General features: G+C 34.1%; 1 protein-coding gene across 1 annotated transcript in view; it reads right to left on the minus strand.

Annotated features, from left to right (window-relative positions):
- The window catches only part of LOC137253357 (uncharacterized), an 81,629-nt gene extending 56,918 nt beyond the window's left edge, over positions 1-24,711 (minus strand). Inside the window, exon 1 of the mRNA XM_067790115.1 lies at positions 24,628-24,711. The gene's annotated coding sequence lies outside the window, so the exon portion shown is untranslated. The remainder of the gene's footprint in view (positions 1-24,627) is intronic.
- Positions 24,712-25,706: the final 995 nt, after the last annotated feature.

The following is a 25,706-nucleotide window of genomic DNA, read 5'->3' on the forward strand; positions in this document are numbered from 1 at the left end:
AGTTGGAGAAGCACTAAAGCTATAAAACTTTCTATTGTACTTATGAACCCCTTGAATCCCGACCTGCAGCATCAGCTGTTTGTTATTCTCGAACAACTTCGGCGTTACCTCTACGTCCTCTTATCGTCTGGAGTTAAGTCTAACGCGGTGTATCAGTATATTCAGGTTCTGATGCTGCAGAAGGAGCCGCTTATCGCCCGATTTCCTTAGGTATGACTTTTGGAGAGATACGATCAGTCAGTGCAAAAGGCAGGGACTGCTACGTCACATAACTCAGCCTCTCGGAAACAACCAGAGTACCAGCATTATTTTGACCTCCCGAGAAAGCCGGAGACTTAATTTTACCTCCATTTTAATTTGTTGTTTAGTTCATGCTGCAATTGTGTTTCACAGTACTGTACATGCTACACATCTACAATGAAAAAAAAAAACAGTCCCTATTATGAAAATAAAATCTGTTTTACTTTGCGCTGATTGGAGCTCATCACTCAACAGATGTTGTCGTTACTTGCGCGTGCTTTATTGTTGTTTTGCCATTTGTGTTGCCTACAACTCATAATCAGCGTTGCCACTTGCTGAATTTTTTGGATCCAAAGTACCTATATAATTCCTGAAAATATGTATCCATTTTTGTTTTTGAATCATTTCTTATGAATTTTAAATATGGTATTAAAAATCAATCTTGAGATTAGTTATATTTGGAACAAAACATCTCCGTACTAATTTGGCCAAACGGAAAACACAACTGAATTTCATAAAATTTTACTAAAGCTCAGTTTTAAATAAATCTTGTTGTCATAAAGGGGTTTATTTTAGCATATCGACGAGATTTATTGGCATGCCTCCACGCAAAACGCAGGAAACTGTCACAGCCCGCCAGACATTTCCATCATCAGCGCAGGACTCATAAATGGCGTCGAATTGCAGCCGATGCTTACTGTAGCATCTGACCACCTGCCCCTACTCATTTCATCACAGATATCATCTCATCACCTCTGAAAGGTGGACTTTTATTAATTCAACAAGTAAGGAAGGCTAAGTTAGGGTGTAACCGAACATTACATACTCAGTTGAGAGCTATGAAGACAAAATAAGGGAAAATCACCATGTAGGAAAATGAACCTAGGGTAACCCTGGAATGTGTTTGTATGACATGTGTATCAAATGGAAGGTATTAAAGAGTATTTTAAGAGGGAGTGGGCCATAGTTCTATAGGTGGACGCCATTTAGGGAAATCGCCATAAAGGTGGATCAGGGCTGACTCTAGAATTTGTTTGTACGATATGGGTATCAAATGAAAGGTGTTAATGAGTATTTTAAAAGGGAGTGGGCCTTAGTTCTATAGGTGGACGCCTTTTCGAGATACCGCCATAAAGGTGGACCAGGGGTGACTCTATAATGTGTTTGTACGATATGGGTATCAAATTAAGGGTATTAATGAGGGTTTTAAAAGGAAGTGGTGGTAGTTGTATATGTGAAGGCGTTTTCGAGATATCGACCAAAATGTGGACCAGGGTGACCCAGACCATCATCTGTCGGGTACCGCTAATTAATTTATATATACCATATATGTAATACCACGAACAGTATTCCTGCCAAGATTCCAAGGGCTTTTGATTTCGCCCTGCAGAACTTTTTCATTTTCTTCTACTTAACCATTTTACAAAGTTTTTTTCTAAAGTTATATTTTGCATCAATAAACCAATCCAATTACCATGTTTCATCCCTTTTTCGTATTTGGTATAGAATTATGGCATTTTTTCATTTTTCGTAATTTTCGATATGGAAAAGTGGGCGTGGTCATAGTCGGATTTCGGCCATTTTTTATACCAATACAAAGTGAGTTCAGATAATTACGTGAACTGAGTTTAGTAAAGATATATCGATTTTTGCTCAAGTTATCGTGTTAACGGCCGAGCGGAAGGACAGACGGTCGACTGTGTATAAAAACTGGGCGTGGCTTCAACCGATTACGCCATTTTTTACAGAAAACAGTTATCGTCCTAGAATCTACGCCCCTACCAAATTTCACAAGGATTGGTAAATTTTTGTTCGACTTATGGCATTAAAAGTATCCTAGACAAATTAAATGAAAACAAGTAAGGAAGGTTAAGTTCGGGTGTAACCGAACATTACATACTCAGTTGAGAGCTATGGTGACAATATAAGGAAAATAACCATGTAGGAAAATGAACCGAGGGAAACCCTGGAATGTGTTTGTATGACATGTGTATCAAATGAAAGGTATTAAAGAGTATTTTATGAGGCAGTGGGCCATAGTTCTATAGGTGGACGCCATTTAGGGATATAGCCATAAAGGTGGATCAGGGTTGACTCTAGAATGCGTTTGTACGATATGGGTATCAAATGAAAGGTATTAATGAGTATTTTAAAAGGGCGTGGACCTAAGTTCTATAGATGGACGCCTTTTCGAGATATCGCCGTAAAGATGGACCAGGGGTGACTCTAGAATGCGTTTGTACGATATGGGTATCAAATTAAAGGTATTAATGAGAGTTTTAAAAGGGAGTGGGCCTTCGTTTTATAGGTGTTCGCCTTTTCGAGATATCGCCATAAAGGTGGACCAGGGGTGACTTTAGAATTTGTTTGTATGATATGGGTATCAAATGAAAGGTGTTAATGATTATTTTAAAAGGGCGTGGGGCTTAGTTCTATAGGTGGACCCCTTTTCGAGATATCGCAATAAAGGTGGACCAGGGGTGACTCTAGAATTCGTTTGTGCAATATGGGTATCAAACGAAAGGGGTTAATGAGTATTTTAAGAGGGAGTGTGCCTTAGTTCTATAGGTGGACGCCTTTTCGAGATATCGCCATAAAGATGGACCAGGTGTGACTCTAGAATGCGTTTGTACGATATGGGTATCAAATGAAAGGTGTTAATGAGTATTTTAAAAGGGAGAAATCCTTAGTTCCATAGGTGGACGCCGTTTTGAGATATCGCCATAAAGGTGGGCCAGGGGTGACTCTAGAATTCGTTTGTGCAATATGGGTATCAAACGAAATGAGTTAATGAGTATTTTAAGAGGGAGTGGGCCTTTCTGGACCAGGGGTGACTCTATACTTTGTTTGTACGATATGGGTATCAAATGAAAGATGTTAATGAGTATTTTTAAAATGGAGTGGACCTTCGTTCTATAGGTGTTCGCCTTTTCGAAATATCGCCATAAAGGTGGACCAGGGGTGACTCTAGAATGAGTTTGTACGATATGGGTATCAAATTAAAGGTATTAATGAGAGTTTTAAAAGGGAGTGGTGGTAGTTGTATATGTGAAGCCGTTTTCCAGATATCGACCAAAATGTGGACCAGGGTGACCCAGAACATCATCTGTTGTATACCGCTAATTTATTTATATATAATACCTGCCAAGATTTTAAGGGTTTTTTATTTCGCCCTGCAGAACTTTTTCATTTTCTTCTACTTAATATGGTAGGTGTCACAACCATTTTATAAAGTTTTTTCTAAAGTTATATTTCGCGTCAATAAAGCAATCCAATTACCTTACCATTTCGTTCATTTTTCATGCCAAGATAAAGTGAGTTCAGATAAGTACGTGAACTGAGTTTAGTAAAGATATATCGATTTTTGCTCAAGTTATCGTGTTAACGGCCATGCGGAAGGACAGACGGACGACTGTGTATAAAAACTGGGCGTGACATCAACCGATTTCGCCCATTTTCACAGAAAACAGTTAACGCCATAAAATCTATGCCTCTACTAAATTTCAAAAGGATTGGTTAATTTTTGTTCGACTTATGGCGTTAAAAGTATCCTAGACAAATTAAATGAAAAAGGGCGGAGCCACGCCCATTTTTAAATTTTCTTTTATTTTTGTATTTTATTGCACCATATCATTACTGGAGTTGAATCTTGACTTAATTTACTTATATATTGTAAAGATATTAAATTTTTTGTTAAAATTTTACTTTAAAAAAATTTTTTTTTAAAAGTGGGCGTGGTCCTTCTCCGATTTTGCTAATTTTTATTAAGCGTACATATAGTAATAAGAGTAACGCTCCTGACAAATTTCATCGTGATATCTTCAACGACTGCCAAATTACAGCTTGCAAAAGTTTTAAATTACCTTCTTTTAAAAGTGGGCGGTGCCACGCCCATTGTCCAAGATTTTACTAATTTTCTATTTTGCGTCATAAGTTCAACTCATCTACCAAGTTTCGTCGCTTTATCGGTCTTTTGTAATGAATTATCGCACTTTCTCGGTTTTTCGAAATTTTCGATATCGAAAAAGTGGGCGTGGTTATAGTCCGATATCGTTCATTTTAAATAGCGATCTGAGATGAGTGCTCAGGAACCTACATACCAAATTTCATCAAGATACCTCAAAATTTACTCAAGTTATCGTGTTAACGGACGGACGGACGGACGGACGGACATGGCTCAATCAAATTTTTTTTCGATCCTGATTATTTTGATATATGGAAGTCTATATCTATCTCGATACCTTTATATATGTACAACCAACCGTTATCCAATCAAACTTAATATACTCTGTGAGCTCTGCTCAACTGAGTATAAAGAGCGGAGCCACGCCCATTTTGAAATTTTCTTTGATTTTTGTATTTTGTTGCACCATATCATTACTGGAGTTGAATATTGACATAATTTACTTAGATACTGCAAAGATATTAAATGTTTTGTTAAAATTTGACTTAAAAATTTTTTTTTTAAGGTGGGCGTGGTCGTTCTTCGATTTTGCTAATTTTTATTAAGCATACATATAGTAATAGGAGTAACGTTCCTGCCAAATTTCATCATGTAATCTTCAACGACTGTCAAATTACAGCTTGCAAAACTTTTAAATTACCTTCTTTTAAAAGTGGGCGGTGCCACGCCCATTGTCCAAAATTTTACTAATTTTCTATTCTGAGTCATAAGTTCAACTCATAAGCTCAATCAAATTTTTTTTCGGAAATAAATAGTAAAAAAGGAAATTAGATATTTTTATCTGAAAGACCTTCAAGTTTGGATTACAAGGAGAAAAGAAAAAAATTTCTTGAGCAATTTCATATAATCTGGATACCGCGTTGAACGCTGAAAATACACTGCCGATCAATTACCTGAAGATATTCAAAATTCAAAATGAAATTGTAGAAACCACATATATTTTAATTTTCAAACTGACACATAATTTGAAATTTTTTGGCCAGAATATCCAAAATCGTATGCAGCTTGTAGCCAATGCAAAATCCAATATCTGTTTTCTGGAAAGGCTTTTAACCATTTTGTTCTGAATACTTTTTAAAAAAATTGCAATTGAAAAAATAAAACTACTCAATACCCTCCACAAAAAAATCTGAAAATTTCGAGAAATTTATTTTGCATAGATAATATCTATTAGATATGTACCATTAAAAATTGAATTGGTCATAAAACTGCATATTCATATATTTTTAGAATCTTACCAAAAATTTATAGTTTTTATGACAGTTTTTAAACTTTGATTGAATCCTCCAGCCTAAAAATGTATCCATTCGAGTTTTTTGTATCTTTGTATCCACTCATTAAAAACGTATCCAAATGGATACAATTGTATCAAAACGGCAGCCCTGCTTATAATTTTTGCAACGCCAAATGCAACAAAAAGCAAATAAAAAGGCATTTGAAAAGTATTCATAGCACATATTTTGTCTGCAGCTAATTAAGCCATCCAATCGTTGAATATTTTATTATTATTGCACATGTTATTGTTGTTGTGTTTATGAGCAACAATTGTAGTATGAAATAACTGTTGTGCGCAAGACTTAATTTAATTAACGCTTGCAACAAGTTAACAATTCTCAAACGCTTTGTATACAGTTAATAAATAAGTTGTTGCACTTTATGATTAATAAATGAACAAACAAACAAAAACAAACAAAAACAAGTAAGAACGGGACTGTCTTCGGCTGTGCCGAAGACTTCATACCTTTCATGAATGGGGCTGAACAATAATCTTATCCCGTTCGTAATCTCCGAATAATCGGATGTATAAGATAAGAAATATATAGTGAACAGATCTACATACCTTAACGATTTTTAAGATAAATATAAAATAAAAAACGGGTAGGTACTTTGTGTGAGGATGCAAAGTTTCAGGTTTTTTGTGGTCTGCGTGTAAAAACTATGACTACGAATCACGTATTTCAAAAATATATGACGAAAACGTAACTATTTGATGAAATTTGATGAATTTTGAAGATTCTAGCCGTAAAAAAGGGGTGAAAATGACAGTTTATATGAAGTATATAATATATATACGACCGATCTCTATGATTTTTTCAGACAACAATATATGCTATATACGTAAGCATTTTGTGAAATTTGAAGCTTCTAGCTGTTAAAATGGGGCCGAAATCGTAAAAAAAATATATATACACTATATATATATACTATATATACCATCATATATATATTATACATATCACCGATCTCTATGATTTTTTGACACAACTTACTTACTTACTTACTTAATTGGCGCTTAACCGTCTAAACGGTTATGGCCGTCCAACAAGGCGCGCCAGTCGCTCCTTCGCTCCGCCAACCGGCGCCAATTGGTCACACCAAGGGAGTTTAAATCGTTTTCCACCTGGTCCTTCCAACGGAGTGGGGGCCGCCCTCTACCTCTGCTTCCATAGGCGGGTTCCGATAGAAACACTTTCTTGGCCGGAGCATCATCTTTCATTCGCATAACATGGCCTAGCCAGCGCAGCCGCTGCGTTTTAATTCGCTGGACTATGTTGATGTCTGCGTATAGCTCGTACAGCTCATCATTAAATCTTCTTCGGTACTCGCCATCGCCAACGCGTAGAGGTCCATAAATCTTTCGAAGAACTTTTCTCTCGAACACAACAATACATACTATATACGTAAGCAATCGGTGAAATTTGAAGCTTATAACTGTTAAAATGGGGAAGAAATTGCGCAAAGTTTCTTATCTGAACAATCGGTTGTATGGGATATATACTATATATACCACCGGTATCTATGATTTTCTCAGACAACAATATATGCTATACACGTAAGCATTTGGTGAAATTTGAACATATCTAAACGATTTTTAAGATAAATATAAAATAAAAAATAGGTAGGTAATCTGTGTGAGGATGCAAAGCTTCACGTTTTTTGTGGTCTGCATGTAAAAACTATGGCTACGAATCACGTATTTCAAAAATATATGACGTAAACGTAATTATTTGATGAAATTTGATGAATCTTGAAGCTTCTAGCCGTAAAAAAGGGGTCAATATGAGAGTTTATATGAAGTATATAATATATATACCACCGATCTCTATGATTTTTTCAGACAACAATATATGCTATATACGAAAGCATTTTGTGAAATTTGAAGCTTCTAACTGTTAAAACGGGGCAGAAATTGCGCAAAGTTTCTTATCTGAACAATCGGTTGTATGAGATATATACTATGTATATCACCGATCTCAATGATTTTTTCAGACATCAATATATGCTATACACGTAAGCAGTTGGTGAAATTTGAAGCTTCTAGCTGTTAAAATGGGGTAGAAATTGCGAAAAGTTTCTTATCTGAACAATCGGTTGTATGAGATATATACTATATATAGAACCGATCTCTATGATTTTTTCAGACAACAATATATGCTATATACGTAAGCAATCAGTGAAATTTGAAGCTTATAGCTGTTAAAATGGGGTAGAAATTGTGAAAAGTTTTTTTTTTTTTTTTTTTTTAATTGCGAAAAGTGTCTTATCTGAAAAATCGGTTGTATGAGATATATACTATATATACAACCGATCTCTATGATTTTTTCAGACAACAATATATGCTATATAAGTAAATATTCGGTGAAATTTGAAGCTTCTAGCTGTTAAAATGGGGCTAAAATTTGCGAAAATATATATATATATACTATATATATATACTATATATACCACCATATATATACTATATATACCACCGATCTTTATGATTTTTTCAGACAACAATATATGCTATATAAGTAAGCATTCGCTGAAATTTGAAGCCTCTAGCTCTTAAAATAGGGCAGTAATTACGAAAAGTTCCTTATCTGAACAATCGGTTGTGGGGGATATATACTATATATACGACCGATCTCATAAATTTTTTCAGGCAACAATATGTTCAATATACGAAAATATATGGTGAAGTTTGAAGCTTCAATCTGTTAAATTGGGTAAGATATTACAAAAATCCTCTTTTTCTGAAAAATCGGTTGTATGGAGGATATATGCTATAGTGGTCCGATCCGGTCGGTTCCGACAAATGTCTAATCGGACACCCAAATACACCTGCTCACCAAATTTTATCAAGATATCTCAAAAATTGAGGGACTAGTTTGCATACAAACAGACAGACGGACAGACGGACAGACGGACATGGCTAAAACAACTCAGCTCTTCAACCTGATTATTTCGGTATACTTAATGGTGCGTCTATCTATTTTCCTTTAAGGACTTACAATTTTCGGTTTCGTGACGAAATTAATATACCATTTCATTTTCATGAAAGGTATAAAAATAGGTAGGTAATCTGTGTGAGGATGCAAAGCTTCACGTTTTTTGTGGTCTGCATGTCAAAACTATGGCTACGAATCACGTATTTCAAAAATATATGACGTAAACGTAACTATTTGATGAAATTTGTTGAATCTTGAATCTTCTAGCCGTAAAAAAGGGGTCAATATGACAAGTTTATATGAAGTATATAATATATATACCACCGATCTCTATGATTTTTTCAGACAACAATATATGCTATATACGAAAGCATTTTGTGAAATTTGAAGCTTCTAACTGTTAAAACGGGGCAGAAATTGCGCAAAGTTTCTTATCTGAACAATCGGTTGTATGAGATATATACTATATATACCACCGATCTCAATGATTTTTTCAGACATCAATATATGCTATACACGTAAGCAATCAGTGAAATTTGAAGCTTATAGCTGTTAAAATGGGGTAGAAATTGCGAAAAGTTTCTTATCTGAACAATCGGTTGTATGAGATATATACTATATATAAAACCGATCTCTATGATTTTTTCAGACAACAATATATGCTATATACGTAAGCAATCGGTGAAATTTGAAGCTTATAGCTGTTAAAATGGGGTAGAAATTGCGAAAAGTTTCTTATCTGAACAATCGGTTGTATGAGATATATACTATATATACAACCGATCTCTATGATTTTTTCAGACAACAATATATGCTATATAAGTAAATATTTGGTGAAATTTGAAGCTTCTAGCCGTTAAAATGGGGCTAAAATTTCCGAATATATATATATATATATATATACTATATATATATACTATATATACCACCATATATATACTATATATACCACCGATCTTTATGATTTTTTCAGACAACAATATATGCTATATACGTAAGCATTCGCTGAAATTTGAAGCCTCTAGCTCTTAAAATAGGGCAGTAATTACGAAAAGTTCCTTATCTGAACAATCGGTTGTGGGGGATATATACTATATATACGACCGATCTCATAAATTTTTTCAGGCAACAATATGTGCAATATACGAAAGTATATGGTGAAGTTTGAAGCTTCAATCTGTTAAATTGGGTAAGATATTACAAAAATCCTCTTTTTCTGAAAAATCGGTTGTATGGAGGATATATGCTATAGTGGTCCGATCCGGTCGGTTCCGACAAATGTCTAATCGGACACCCAAATACACCTGCTCACCAAATTTTATCAAGATATCTCAAAAATTGAGGGACTAGTTTGCATACAAACAGACAGACGGACAGACGGACAGACGGACAGACGGACATGGCTAAATCAACTCAGCTCTTCAACCTGATTATTTCGGTATACTTAATGGTGGGTCTATCTATTTTCCTTTAAGGACTTACAATTTTCGGTTTCGTGACGAAATTAATATACCATTTCATTTTCATGAAAGGTATAAAAATAGGTAGGTAATCTGTGTGAGGATGCAAAGCTTCACGTTTTTTGTGGTCTGCATGTAAAAACTATGGCTACGAATCACGTATTTCAAAAATATATGACGTAAACGTAACTATTTGATGAAATTTGATGAATCTTGAAGCTTCTAGCCGTAAAAAAGGGGTCAATATGACAGTTTATATGAAGTATATAATATATATACCACCGATCTCTATGATTTTTTCAGACAACAATATATGCTATATACGAAAGCATTTTGTGAAATTTGAAGCTTCTAACTGTTAAAACGGGGCAGAAATTGCGCAAAGTTTCTTATCTGAACAATCGGTTGTATGAGATATATACTATGTATATCACCGATCTCAATGATTTTTTCAGACATCAATATATGCTATACACGTAAGCAGTTGGTGAAATTTGAAGCTTCTAGCTGTTAAAATGGGGTAGAAATTGCGAAAAGTTTCTTATCTGAACAATCGGTTGTATGAGATATATACTATATATAGAACCGATCTCTATGATTTTTTGAGACAACAATATATGCTATATACGTAAGCAATCAGTGAAATTTGAAGCTTATAGCTGTTAAAATGGGGTAGAAATTGCGAAAAGTTTCTTATCTGAACAATCGGTTGTATGAGATATATACTATATATACAACCGATCTCTATGATTTTTTCAGACAACAATATATGCTATATACGTAAGCAATCGGTGAAATTTGAAGCTTATAGCTGTTAAAATGGGGTAGAAATTGCGAAAAGTTTCTTATCTGAACAATCGGTTGTATGAGATATATACTATATATACAACCGATCTCTATGATTTTTTCAGACAACAATATATGCTATATAAGAAAATATTCGGTGAAATTTGAAGCTTCTAGTTATTAAAATGGGGCTAAAATTTGCGAAAATATATATATATATACTATATATATATGCTATATATACCACCATATATATACTATATATACCACCGATCTTTATGATTTTTTCAGACAACAATATATGCTATATACGTAAGCATTCGCTGAAATTTGAAGCCTCTAGCTCTTAAAATAGGGCAGTAATTACGAAAAGTTCCTTATCTGAACAATCGGTTGTGGGGGATATATACTATATATACGACCGATCTCATAAATTTTTTCAGGCAACAATATGTTCAATATACGAAAGTATATGGTGAAGTTTGAAGCTTCAATCTGTTAAATTGGGTAAGATATTACAAAAATCCTCTTTTTCTGAAAAATCGGTCGTATGGAGGATATATGCTATAGTGGTCCGATCCGGTCGGTTCCGACAAATGTCTAATCGGACACCCAAATACACCTGCTCACCAAATTTTATCAAGATATCTCAAAAATTGAGGGACTAGTTTGCATACAAACAGACAGACGGACAGACGGACAGACGGACAGACGGACATGGCTAAAACAACTCAGCTCTTCAACCTGATTATTTCGGTATACTTAATGGTGGGTCTATCTATTTTCCTTTAAGGACTTACAATTTTCGGTTTCGTGACGAACTTAATATACCATTTCATTTTCATGAAAGGTATAAAAATAGGTAGGTAATCTGTGTGAGGATGCAAAGCTTCACGTTTTTTGTGGTCTGCATGTAAAAACTATGGCTACGAATCACGTATTTCAAAAATATATGACGTAAACGTAACTATTTGATGAAATTTGATGAATCTTGAAGCTTCTAGCCGTAAAAAAGGGGTCAATATGACAGTTTATATGAAGTATATAATATATATACCACCGATCTCTATGATTTTTTCAGACAACAATATATGCTATATACGAAAGCATTTTGTGAAATTTGAAGCTTCTAACTGTTAAAACGGGGCAGAAATTGCGCAAAGTTTCTTATCTGAACAATCGGTTGTATGAGATATATACTATATATATCACCGATCTCAATGATTTTTTCAGACATCAATATATGCTATACACGTAAGCAGTTGGTGAAATTTGAAGCTTCTAGCTGTTAAAATGGGGTAGAAATTGCGAAAAGTTTCTTATCTGAACAATCGGTTGTATGAGATATATACTATATATACAACCGATCTCTATGATTTTTTCGGACAACAATATATGCTATATACGTAAGCAATCGGTGAAATTTGAAGCTTATAGCTGTTAAAATGGGGTAGAAATTGCGAAAAGTTTCTTATCTGAACAATCGGTTGTATGAGATATATACTATATATACAGCCGATCTCTATGATTTTTTCAGACAACAATATATGCTATATAAGTAAATATTCGGTGAAATTTGAAGCTTCTATCTGTTAAAATGGGGCTAAAATTTGCGAAAATATATATACTATATATATATATACTATATATATATACTATATATACCACCATATATATACTATATATACCACCGATCTTTATGATTTTTTCAGACAACAATATATGCTATATACGTAAGCATTCGCTGAAATTTGAAGCCTCTAGCTCTTAAAATAGGGCAGTAATTACGAAAAGTTCCTTATCTGAACAATCGGTTGTGGGGGATATATACTATATATACGACCGATCTCATACATTTTTTCAGGCAACAATATGTTCAATATACGAAAGTATATGGTGAAGTTTGAAGCTTCAATCTGTTAAATTGGGTAAGATATTACAAAAATCCTCTTTTTCTGAAAAATCGGTTGTATGGAGGATATATGCTATAGTGGTCCGATCCGGTCGGTTCCGACAAATGTCTAATCGGACACCCAAATACACCTGCTCACCAACTTTTATCAAGATATCTCAAAAATTGAGGGACTAGTTTGCATACAAACAGACAGACGGACAGACGGACAGACGGACAGACGGACATGGCTAAAACAACTCAGCTCTTCAACCTGATTATTTCGGTATACTTAATGGTGGGTCTATCTATTTTCCTTTAAGGACTTACAATTTTCGGTTTCGTGACGAAATTAATATACCATTTCATTTTCATGAAAGGTATAAAAAACGGGTAGGTACTTTGTGTGAGGATGCAAAGTTTCAGGTTTTTTGTGGTCTGCGTGTAAAAACTATGACTACGAATCACGTATTTCAAAAATATATGACGAAAACGTAACTATTTGATGAAATTTGATGAATTTTGAAGATTCTAGCCGTAAAAAAGGGGTCAAAATGACAGTTTATATGAAGTATATAATATATATACGACCGATCTCTATGATTTTTTCAGACAACAATATATGCTATATACGTAAGCATTTTGTGAAATTTGAAGCTTCTAACTGTTAAAACGGGGCAGAAATTGCGCAAAGTTTCTTATCTGAACAATCGGTTGTATGAGATATATACTATGTGTACCACCGATCTCAATGATTTTTTCAGACATCAATATATGCTATACACGTAAACAGTTGGTGAAATTTGAAGCTTCTAGCTGTTAAAATGGGGCCGAAATCGTAAAAAAAATATATATATACTATATATATATACTATATATACCATCATATATATATTATATATATCACCGATCTCTATGATTTTTTGACACAACAATACATACTATATACGTAAGCAATCGGTGAAATTTGAAGCTTATAACTGTTAAAATGGGGAAGAAATTGCGCAAAGTTTCTTATCTGAACAATCGGTTGTATGGGATATATACTATATATACCACCGGTATCTATGATTTTCTCAGACAACAATATATGCTATACACGTAAGCATTTGGTGAAATTTGAACATATCTAAACGATTTTTAAGATAAATATAAAATAAAAAATAGGTAGGTAATCTGTGTGAGGATGCAAAGCTTCACGTTTTTTGTGGTCTGCATGTAAAAACTATGGCTACGAATCACGTATTTCAAAAATATATGACGTAAACGTAACTATTTGATGAAATTTGATGAATCTTGAAGCTTCTAGCCGTAAAAAAGGGGTCAATATGACAGTTTATATGAAGTATATAATATATATACCACCGACCTCTATGATTTTTTCAGACAACAATATATGCTATATACGAAAGCATTTTGTGAAATTTGAAGCTTCTAACTGTTAAAACGGGGCAGAAATTGCGCAAAGTTTCTTATCTGAACAATCGGTTGTATGAGATATATACTATATATATCACCGATCTCAATGATTTTTTCAGACATCAATACATGCTATACACGTAAGCAGTTGGTGAAATTTGAAGCTTCTAGCTGTTAAAATGGGGTAGAAATTGCGAAAAGTTTCTTATCTGAACAATCGGTTGTATGAGATATATACTATATATACAACCGATCTCTATGATTTTTTCGGACAACAATATATGCTATATACGTAAGCAATCGGTGAAATTTGAAGCTTATAGCTGTTAAAATGGGGTAGAAATTGCGAAAAGTTTCTTATCTGAACAATCGGTTGTATGAGATATATACTATATATACAACCGATCTCTATGATTTTTTCAGACAACAATATATGCTATATAAGTAAATATTCGGTGAAATTTGAAGCTTCTATCTGTTAAAATGGGGCTAAAATTTGCGAAAATATATATACTATATATATATATACTATATATATATACTATATATACCACCATATATATACTATATATACCACCGATCTTTATGATTTTTTCAGACAACAATATATGCTATATACGTAAGCATTCGCTGAAATTTGAAGCCTCTAGCTCTTAAAATAGGGCAGTAATTACGAAAAGTTCCTTATCTGAACAATCGGTTGTGGGGGATATATACTATATATACGACCGATCTCATACATTTTTTCAGGCAACAATATGTTCAATATACGAAAGTATATGGTGAAGTTTGAAGCTTCAATCTGTTAAATTGGGTAAGATATTACAAAAATCCTCTTTTTCTGAAAAATCGGTTGTATGGAGGATATATGCTATAGTGGTCCGATCCGGTCGGTTCCGACAAATGTCTAATCGGACACCCAAATACACCTGCTCACCAACTTTTATCAAGATATCTCAAAAATTGAGGGACTAGTTTGCATACAAACAGACAGACGGACAGACGGACAGACGGACAGACGGACATGGCTAAAACAACTCAGCTCTTCAACCTGATTATTTCGGTATACTTAATGGTGGGTCTATCTATTTTCCTTTAAGGACTTACAATTTTCGGTTTCGTGACGAAATTAATATACCATTTCATTTTCATGAAAGGTATAAAAATAGGTAGGTAATCTGTGTGAGGATGCAAAGCTTCACGTTTTTTGTGGTCTGCATGTCAAAACTATGGCTACGAATCACGTATTTCAAAAATATATGACGTAAACGTAACTATTTGATGAAATTTGTTGAATCTTGAATCTTCTAGCCGTAAAAAAGGGGTCAATATGACAGTTTATATGAAGTATATAATATATATACCACCGATCTCTATGATTTTTTCAGACAACAATATATGCTATATACGAAAGCATTTTGTGAAATTTGAAGCTTCTAACTGTTAAAACGGGGCAGAAATTGCGCAAAGTTTCTTATCTGAACAATCGGTTGTATGAGATATATACTATATATACCACCGATCTCAATGATTTTTTCAGACATCAATATATGCTATACACGTAAGCAATCAGTGAAATTTGAAGCTTATAGCTGTTAAAATGGGGTAGAAATTGCGAAAAGTTTCTTATCTGAACAATCGGTTGTATGAGATATATACTATATATAAAACCGATCTCTATGATTTTTTCAGACAACAATATATGCTATATACGTAAGCAATCGGTGAAATTTGAAGCTTATAGCTGTTAAAATGGGGTAGAAATTGCGAAAAGTTTCTTATCTGAACAATCGGTTGTATGAGATATATACTATATATACAACCGATCTCTATGATTTTTTCAGACAACAATATATGCTATATAAGTAAATATTTGGTGAAATTTGAAGCTTCTAGCTGTTAAAATGGGGCTAAAATTTCCGAATATATATATATATATATATACTATATATATATACTATATATACCACCATATATATACTATATATACCACCGATCTTTATGATTTTTTCAGACAACAATATATGCTATATACGTAAGCATTCGCTGAAATTTGAAGCCTCTAGCTCTTAAAATAGGGCAGTAATTACGAAAAGTTCCTTATCTGAACAATCGGTTGTGGGGGATATATACTATATATACGACCGATCTCATAAATTTTTTCAGGCAACAATATGTGCAATATACGAAAGTATATGGTGAAGTTTGAAGCTTCAATCTGTTAAATTTTGGTAAGATATTACAAAAATCCTCTTTTTCTGAAAAATCGGTTGTATGGAGGATATATGCTATAGTGGTCCGATCCGGTCGGTTCCGACAAATGTCTAATCGGACACCCAAATACACCTGCTCACCAAATTTTATCAAGATATCTCAAAAATTGAGGGACTAGTTTGCATACAAACAGACAGACGGACAGACGGACAGACGGACATGGCTAAATCAACTCAGCTCTTCAACCTGATTATTTCGGTATACTTAATGGTGGGTCTATCTATTTTCCTTTAAGGACTTACAATTTTCGGTTTCGTGACGAAATTAATATACCATTTCATTTTCATGAAAGGTATAAATAGGTAGGTAATCTGTGTGAGGATGCAAAGCTTCACGTTTTTTGTGGTCTGCATGTCAAAACTATGGCTACGAATCACGTATTTCAAAAATATATGACGTAAACGTAACTATTTGATGAAATTTGTTGAATCTTGAATCTTCTAGCCGTAAAAAAGGGGTCAATATGACAGTTTATATGAAGTATATAATATATATACCACCGATCTCTATGATTTTTTCAGACAACAATATATGCTATATACGAAAGCATTTTGTGAAATTTGAAGCTTCTAACTGTTAAAACGGGGCAGAAATTGCGCAAAGTTTCTTATCTGAACAATCGGTTGTATGAGATATATACTATATATACCACCGATCTCAATGATTTTTTCAGACATCAATATATGCTATACACGTAAGCAATCAGTGAAATTTGAAGCTTATAGCTGTTAAAATGGGGTAGAAATTGCGAAAAGTTTCTTATCTGAACAATCGGTTGTATGAGATATATACTATATATAAAACCGATCTCTATGATTTTTTCAGACAACAATATATGCTATATACGTAAGCAATCGGTGAAATTTGAAGCTTATAGCTGTTAAAATGGGGTAGAAATTGCGAAAAGTTTCTTATCTGAACAATCGGTTGTATGAGATATATACTATATATACAACCGATCTCTATGATTTTTTCAGACAACAATATATGCTATATAAGTAAATATTTGGTGAAATTTGAAGCTTCTAGCCGTTAAAATGGGGCAAAAATTTCCGAATATATATATATATATATATACTATATATATATACTATATATACCACCATATATATACTATATATACCACCGATCTTTATGATTTTTTCAGACAACAATATATGCTATATACGTAAGCATTCGCTGAAATTTGAAGCCTCTAGCTCTTAAAATAGGGCAGTAATTACGAAAAGTTCCTTATCTGAACAATCGGTTGTGGGGGATATATACTATATATACGACCGATCTCATAAATTTTTTCAGGCAACAATATGTGCAATATACGAAAGTATATGGTGAAGTTTGAAGCTTCAATCTGTTAAATTGGGTAAGATATTACAAAAATCCTCTTTTTCTGAAAAATCGGTTGTATGGAGGATATATGCTATAGTGGTCCGATCCGGTCGGTTCCGACAAATGTCTAATCGGACACCCAAATACACCTGCTCACCAAATTTTATCAAGATATCTCAAAAATTGAGGGACTAGTTTGCATACAAACAGACAGACGGACAGACGGACAGACGGACAGACGGACAGACGGACATGGCTAAATCAACTCAGCTCTTCAACCTGATTATTTCGGTATACTTAATGGTGGGTCTATCTATTTTCCTTTAAGGACTTACAATTTTCGGTTTCGTGACGAAATTAATATACCATTTCATTTTCATGAAAGGTATAAAAATAGGTAGGTAATCTGTGTGAGGATGCAAAGCTTCACGTTTTTTGTGGTCTGCATGTAAAAACTATGGCTACGAATCACGTATTTCAAAAATATATGACGTAAACGTAACTATTTGATGAAATTTGATGAATCTTGAAGCTTCTAGCCGTAAAAAAGGGGTCAATATGACAGTTTATATGAAGTATATAATATATATACCACCGATCTCTATGATTTTTTCAGACAACAATATATGCTATATACGAAAGCATTTTGTGAAATTTGAAGCTTCTAACTGTTAAAACGGGGCAGAAATTGCGCAAAGTTTCTGATCTGAACAATCGGTTGTATGAGATATATACTATGTATATCACCGATCTCAATGATTTTTTCAGACATCAATATATGCTATACACGTAAGCAGTTGGTGAAATTTGAAGCTTCTAGCTGTTAAAATGGGGTAGAAATTGCGAAAAGTTTCTTATCTGAACAATCGGTTGTATGAGATATATACTATATATAGAACCGATCTCTATGATTTTTTGAGACAACAATATATGCTATATACGTAAGCAATCAGTGAAATTTGAAGCTTATAGCTGTTAAAATGGGGTAGAAATTGCGAAAAGTTTCTTATCTGAACAATCGGTTGTATGAGATATATACTATATATACAACCGATCTCTATGATTTTTTCAGACAACAATATATGCTATATACGTAAGCAATCGGTGAAATTTGAAGCTTATAGTTGTTAAAATGGGGTAGAAATTGCGAAAAGTTTCTTATCTGAACAATCGGTTGTATGAGATATATACTATATATACAACCGATCTCTATGATTTTTTCAGACAACAATATATGCTATATAAGTAAATATTCGGTGAAATTTGAAGCTTCTAGTTATTAAAATGGGGCTAAAATTTGCGAAAATATATATATATATACTATATATATATGCTATATATACCACCATATATATACTATATATACCACCGATCTTTATGATTTTTTCAGACAACAATATATGCTATATACGTAAGCATTCGCTGAAATTTGAAGCCTCTAGCTCTTAAAATAGGGCAGTAATTACGAAAAGTTCCTTATCTGAACAATCGGTTGTGGGGGATATATACTATATATACGACCGATCTCATAAATTTTTTCAGGCAACAATATGTTCAATATACGAAAGTATATGGTGAAGTTTGAAGCTTCAATCTATTAAATTGGGTAAGATATTACAAAAATCCTCTTTTTCTGAAAAATCGGTCGTATGGAGGATATATGCTATAGTGGTCCGATCCGGTCGGTTCCGACAAATGTCTAATCGGACACCCAAATACACCTGCTCACCAAATTTTATCAAGATATCTCAAAAATTGAGGGACTAGTTTGCATACAAACAGACAGACGGACAGACGGACAGACGGACAGACGGACATGGCTAAAACAACTCAGCTCTTCAACCTGATTATTTCGGTATACTTAATGGTGGGTCTATCTATTTTCCTTTAAGGACTTACAATTTTCGGTTTCGTGACGAACTTAATATACCATTTCATTTTCATGAAAGGTATAAAAATAGGTAGGTAATCTGTGTGAGGATGCAAAGCTTCACGTTTTTTGTGGTCTGCATGTCAAAACTATGGCTACGAATCACGTATTTCAAAAATATATGACGTAAACGTAACTATTTGATGAAATTTGTTGAATCTTGAATCTTCTAGCCGTAAAAAAGGGGTCAATATGACAGTTTATATGAAGTATATAATATATATACCACCGATCTCTATGATTTTTTCAGACAACAATATATGCTATATACGAAAGCATTTTGTGAAATTTGAAGCTTCTAACTGTTAAAACGGGGCAGAAATTGCGCAAAGTTTCTTATCTGAACAATCGGTTGTATGAGATATATACTATATATACCACCGATCTCAATGATTTTTTCAGACATCAATATATGCTATACACGTAAGCAATCAGTGAAATTTGAAGCTTATAGCTGTTAAAATGGGGTAGAAATTGCGAAAAGTTTCTTATCTGAACAATCGGTTGTATGAGATATATACTATATATAAAACCGATCTCTATGATTTTTTCAGACAACAATATATGCTATATACGTAAGCAATCGGTGAAATTTGAAGCTTATAGCTGTTAAAATGGGGTAGAAATTGCGAAAAGTTTCTTATCTGAACAATCGGTTGTATGAGATATATACTATATATACAACCGATCTCTATGATTTTTTCAGACAACAATATATGCTATATAAGTAAATATTTGGTGAAATTTGAAGCTTCTAGCCGTTAAAATGGGGCTAAAATTTCCGAATATATATATATATATATATATACTATATATATACTATATATACCACCATATATATACTATATATACCACCGATCTTTATGATTTTTTCAGACAACAATATATGCTATATACGTAAGCATTCGCTGAAATTTGAAGCCTCTAGCTCTTAAAATAGGGCAGTAATTACGAAAAGTTCCTTATCTGAACAATCGGTTGTGGGGGATATATACTATATATACGACCGATCTCATAAATTTTTTCAGGCAACAATATGTGCAATATACGAAAGTATATGGTGAAGTTTGAAGCTTCAATCTGTTAAATTGGGTAAGATATTACAAAAATCCTCTTTTTCTGAAAAATCGGTTGTATGGAGGATATATGCTATAGTGGTCCGATCCGGTCGGTTCCGACAAATGTCTATACTGCCTCATACCAACCAAATCTTATGGTTTTTTTTTTTCTGAATATAATGTCACCCTGTTGGTACTTCAAAGCTCAATCGTCAGTTTGTGTTCTTCTTTCATTAAAAATTTCCCAGTGAATAAGAAAGGGGATTCAATTACCTACAAATGCAGTATTTGCGAAGCATCAAGTGACCAAGTTGGAACCTAATACTTTTTTCTTTTCTGAAACAAATTGTTGCCTAAATAAATGGCGAAACCTTAATAGAGTTACTCCTACCCTAGAAAATTGTCAACTTTAATAGTGCATGAAAAAAACATAAATGGCTACCCCGTGTATCAGCTGATTTTCACAAACGCGCGGTCAATAATAGTAAAATTTCATTAGCAATTATTGCCTCTATTTCAATTTTCTTCGCAAAAAATGTGTGAAGTTACGAAAATACTTTGTCCTGTTCAGCTGGTTTAGCATGGTTACACTGCCACACTGTGTTTTTATGCAGGGTAGAAGCGTAACGCTTCAGTAGGCAACAATTTTCACAAAAGAACGAAATTCCCCGTAAAGGCGTAAAACAAAATATATTTACAACCCTTGCGCAGTGTATTAAAAGCGTAAATTTTTTCCATAAAAGAAAATGCCATTTCAGCACATTGAAAGCTTTATCGTAGAAATTTATAAATATTTTGAAAGTTGGAGGCATTTTCACTATTTTTATCGACTCTGATCGAAATTGTTGCAGGGAATTTTGTTGCTATCTTACTCAGTCAAAAAATCAACAACAAATAAGTATGTATGTGTGAAGCCGCTATCCATCCATACTCCCTAAAGCAATATCGAAATGATATCGAAATAGTCCCGCAAATAATCTAGAAATATTCCCAAACTAGTTCCGACAACAAACTCCAGAACAGGTCTGAAAACATCTCGAAATGCTAAGAATAGTCGCGAAACTATTCCCAACATAGTGCCGAAATGATTCCAAAAATAATCCCGAGAACGGGTCTGAGTGATCTCAAAATATTCCGGAAACAATTACTGTTTGAACACAAAAATCTAACATGGAAGAGATAATGATTGTTTTACTTATCCTAGGCCTACTGGGGAAACCACGTCAAAAAACGCGCTAAGTACAGCACCTCATAGGTGGCGTGGAAACGTGATCATATTATGCTGATAAAAAGTTTTATATTTTTTGGATCGTAATATGTCAGAAATGGTTGCTCACAGGAAAAAATCATTCAGATGTTTTTTGTAGATAAATTTATGATCTACAATTGTTGTATACATATATATTTTTATGATAACACATACTGTTTTGCTGAAAATCGCCAAAAACATTTTCAATTTTCGTAGATAAAACCTTCGTATCAAATTATATAGAAAATAATGAAATAAAATCAATCTATGATATGAAATCATTTATGCAGAAAAATTGAATTATCCTAAATAAATTATATAAATATCCAACAAATATATTCGATACCATAATAATACATATGACGATAATTTTATCGCTCGGTACCAATATTTTCTATTCGATGTTTTTATAACGATATTTTTACATATCGAATATAGAAACCTTGGTATCGCATCGACATGGAGGATGTTATCTGTAGTATTTTTAAGATCGAATCAACTTCGAATTTAAATACATTAGTTTTCTTGGCGGTCGCCGTGGTATGGTGATAGCGTGCTCCGCCTACCACACGAAGATCCTGGCTATTGAACTCGGACAAAGAAACATCAAAAATTTAGAAACAAGTAGGGGTCGTCCCTCGGCAGTAGTTTGTAAAAAACTCCAAGTGTATTTCTGCCATGAAAAGCTTTGCGACGTAAAACATGGGTCCCGTCAATAAAAAATAATCAAAAATTAAAAAAGGAACATGACGCAAATTGGAAGAGAAGCTCGGCCTTTGAAATTAAAAAAATAATAGTAAGAGAAACATCGATACAACAATGTATACATAACTTGATCTATCCTTGCCTACTTTCTGCATCTGAAATTATAGATTTTCGGGATTTTTGTCAGTCGTTCACCAAATTATTTTATTTGCTTACTAATGTGCTTTCATTTTAATTTAAGGTTGTATAGAAGATAAAGCAAAACTCTTGATGTTTAAACTATCGACCAAATTGACATCGATTGACGTTTTTCGATTTTCAGTTTTTTCCGAATATCAATGTTAAACATCGGATTTTCATATTATAATATTCATGTTATAAAACCATTGATGCATCGTCCATTAAAAATTTGGGTATTTTCATTTTATGATAGTTCAAAGAACGCTACGAAGAGGTTTGGTCATACCAAATTGTTCCCGAGATGGTCGGGCTAACCGAAACTTCGGGGAGTGTACCTATCGCTACAACAACTACAACAACAGGGAGGTTTGGTAACATGAAAATATGTAGACCTGATTAGGTTTATGGAATCCCTAGTAGGCTGAGCGTATCAACAGCTTCCAATAAGGATTTTGTAACGCAACTTTAAGTAGAAAAATGTTATTTTATGATATCGTTATTTTGTGTATCGGATCTTTTTGTTTTTATACTTTCGGGTACCTGCTATTTGTAAAAGCACACTTTTCAGTTGATAGAAAGCCTTTGTAATAAATCAAATTAAATGATTTCAGTGAGAGGGGGAACAAAATTTCGCCATGAAAATAAATCACCATTGAATATCAAACAATTTCGGCCTCTTTGAGATATGCTTCATCGGCGTCTTATCGGCAACAGCCGATTTCGAAAAGTAATTATTTTATTGTCGGCCTATTATAGATAGCGAATTCTTATCGTCGCGTTATGCGATTGCTATAACCCTGCTATCAACGAGTCAGCGGATTCTTTTTGGTTTCTTACCGGCTTTTTAACGACGCGTCGGTTTACATAAGTGTCATCGATTTTATCGGTATGTGTTTCATAACAAATCGAAAAATCGCCGACAACTTCTGGTTGGCAAATCAAGAACTCGTTGATAAAAAATCGATAGCACATCGATAACTTTTGTTATGGATAACAAATATATAACATCTGGATAGTTTGTCTATACCTTGGCGATAACACACCTATTAAAAACATTTCCTTTCCTTGGCTTGCCTCTCCCTGCCTTACATTGCTCTCTCATTATGCTACAGTATATTGACAGCACTTACGCTAACATTTGGTATCACCATATACATCATACCAATAGCACTTACTACGCCTACACTTACTTACTTACTTAATTGGCGCTTAACTATCTAAACGGTTATGGCCGTCCAACAAGGCGCGTCAGTCGCTCCTTCGCTCCGCCAACTGGCGCCAATTGGTCATACCAAGGGAGTTTAAATCCTTTTCCACCTGGTCCTTCCAACGGAGTGGGGGCCGCCCTCTACCTCTGCTTCCATAGGCGGGTTCCGATAGAAACACTTTCTTGGCCGGAGCATCATCTTTCATTTGCATAACATGGCCTAGCCAGCGCAGCCGCTGCGTTTTAATTCGCTGGACTATGTTGATGTCTGCGTATAGCTCATAAAGCTCATCATTAAATCTTCTTCGGTACTCGCCATCGCCAACGCGTAGAGTTCCATAAATCTGTCGAAGAACTTTTCTCTCGAACACTCCCAAAGCCGCTTCATCTGCTGTTGTCATGGTCCATGCTTCTGCCCCATATAGCAGGACGGGTACGATAAGTGACTTGTAGAGTATGATTTTCGTTCGCCGAGAGAGAACTTTACTTTTCAATTGCCTACCTAGTCCAAAGTAGCATTTATTGGCAATATTGATTCTTCGCTGGATTTCAGTGCTGATGTTGTTGCTAGTGTTGATGCTGGTTCCCAAATAAACGAGGTCTTTTACTATTTCGAAATTATGGCTGCCAACAGTAGCGTGGTTGCCAAAGCTACTACGCCTACACTAACATTCGATATTCTCCCATATGGCATACCACTTACAAAGATTACGCTTAAGCTTACATTCTGGATTCCCCCTTAACACGAGCAAAAATGTTTACTCATAAAAAATTCCCTTGAAATCCGTGAGAACGCGAATTGTTTTTTGTGGTTAACCTTTAAATGAAATCTCTAGTGAATATCCCTAATACAAATTAATATTTACTTACATACTTTGCAGCAAAATTTTTATTCCGTTATTTTGAATCCAAAATGTTCCAAGATCCAGTCAGCATATGAAAATTAAAAAAAATGTAATTAAATTAATCATCAAGTAAAATTCCATACAAATGTAATACAAAGATAATAAAGGGTTAAATTTGAAATCAATAAATTAAGTATTAAGAAAAGACAGCTCGTGGAGAGAAATAATTGATGAGGGAGGAAAAGGCCAGAAAAATGAGAACGATCAAACGCAGGTGATATTTACGTAACCGTTTTTTGTAGTGTAATTGTTGTTATTGCTTTTCTGGTATTATACAATGCTATCGTTTTATGCTCATTTATTGTTTTGTAATTATCAGCTAATGCACAATCGGCGTAAGTAGCTTCCAATTACGCGAGCGTAACTGATAATGCAACTCTGTGCGTGTAACAGTGTTGTTGTTTTTGTTCTCTTAATGGCACAATTATCAACGTACTTAAGTTGCCATTACAACGAATGTGATCCTGTTAACATCCTTCACTCACCAGTCGCAAGAGAAGAGAAACCGACACAGCGAGGTTGTAGATGGATAGATGGCTGGACGGTTGCGCAATAAAGTGAGGTTAAGCTAAATGCCAAGTGCCAAGTCTGACGAACAGTAAAAAGAGGAAATCCAGCATTATTTGTGCACGTATTTGTTGTCGTTTTTGTTATTGTTGTGGCAGCTGTATTTATGAGGTAGTTGTAATAATAAATGTCCTTGGCGCATTTTTAAGCCAAGTTCAAAGCAACACAAAATATTCTTTGCTTGCACTAAAGTGGTCAAGACGTGAGTGAGAAAAAATGAAAAGGAGCAACGTCGGAAATAAATTGCTTTAATGGTGCCAAGTATGATAATGAGGGTCATGCGATATCAAATGTAAACTGGACTCTTATGTGTGTGGTTTTGACTTCACTA

Source organism: Eurosta solidaginis, chromosome 5 (assembly GCF_040869045.1).
Source record: "Eurosta solidaginis isolate ZX-2024a chromosome 5, ASM4086904v1, whole genome shotgun sequence".
NCBI lineage: Eukaryota > Metazoa > Arthropoda > Insecta > Diptera > Tephritidae > Eurosta > Eurosta solidaginis.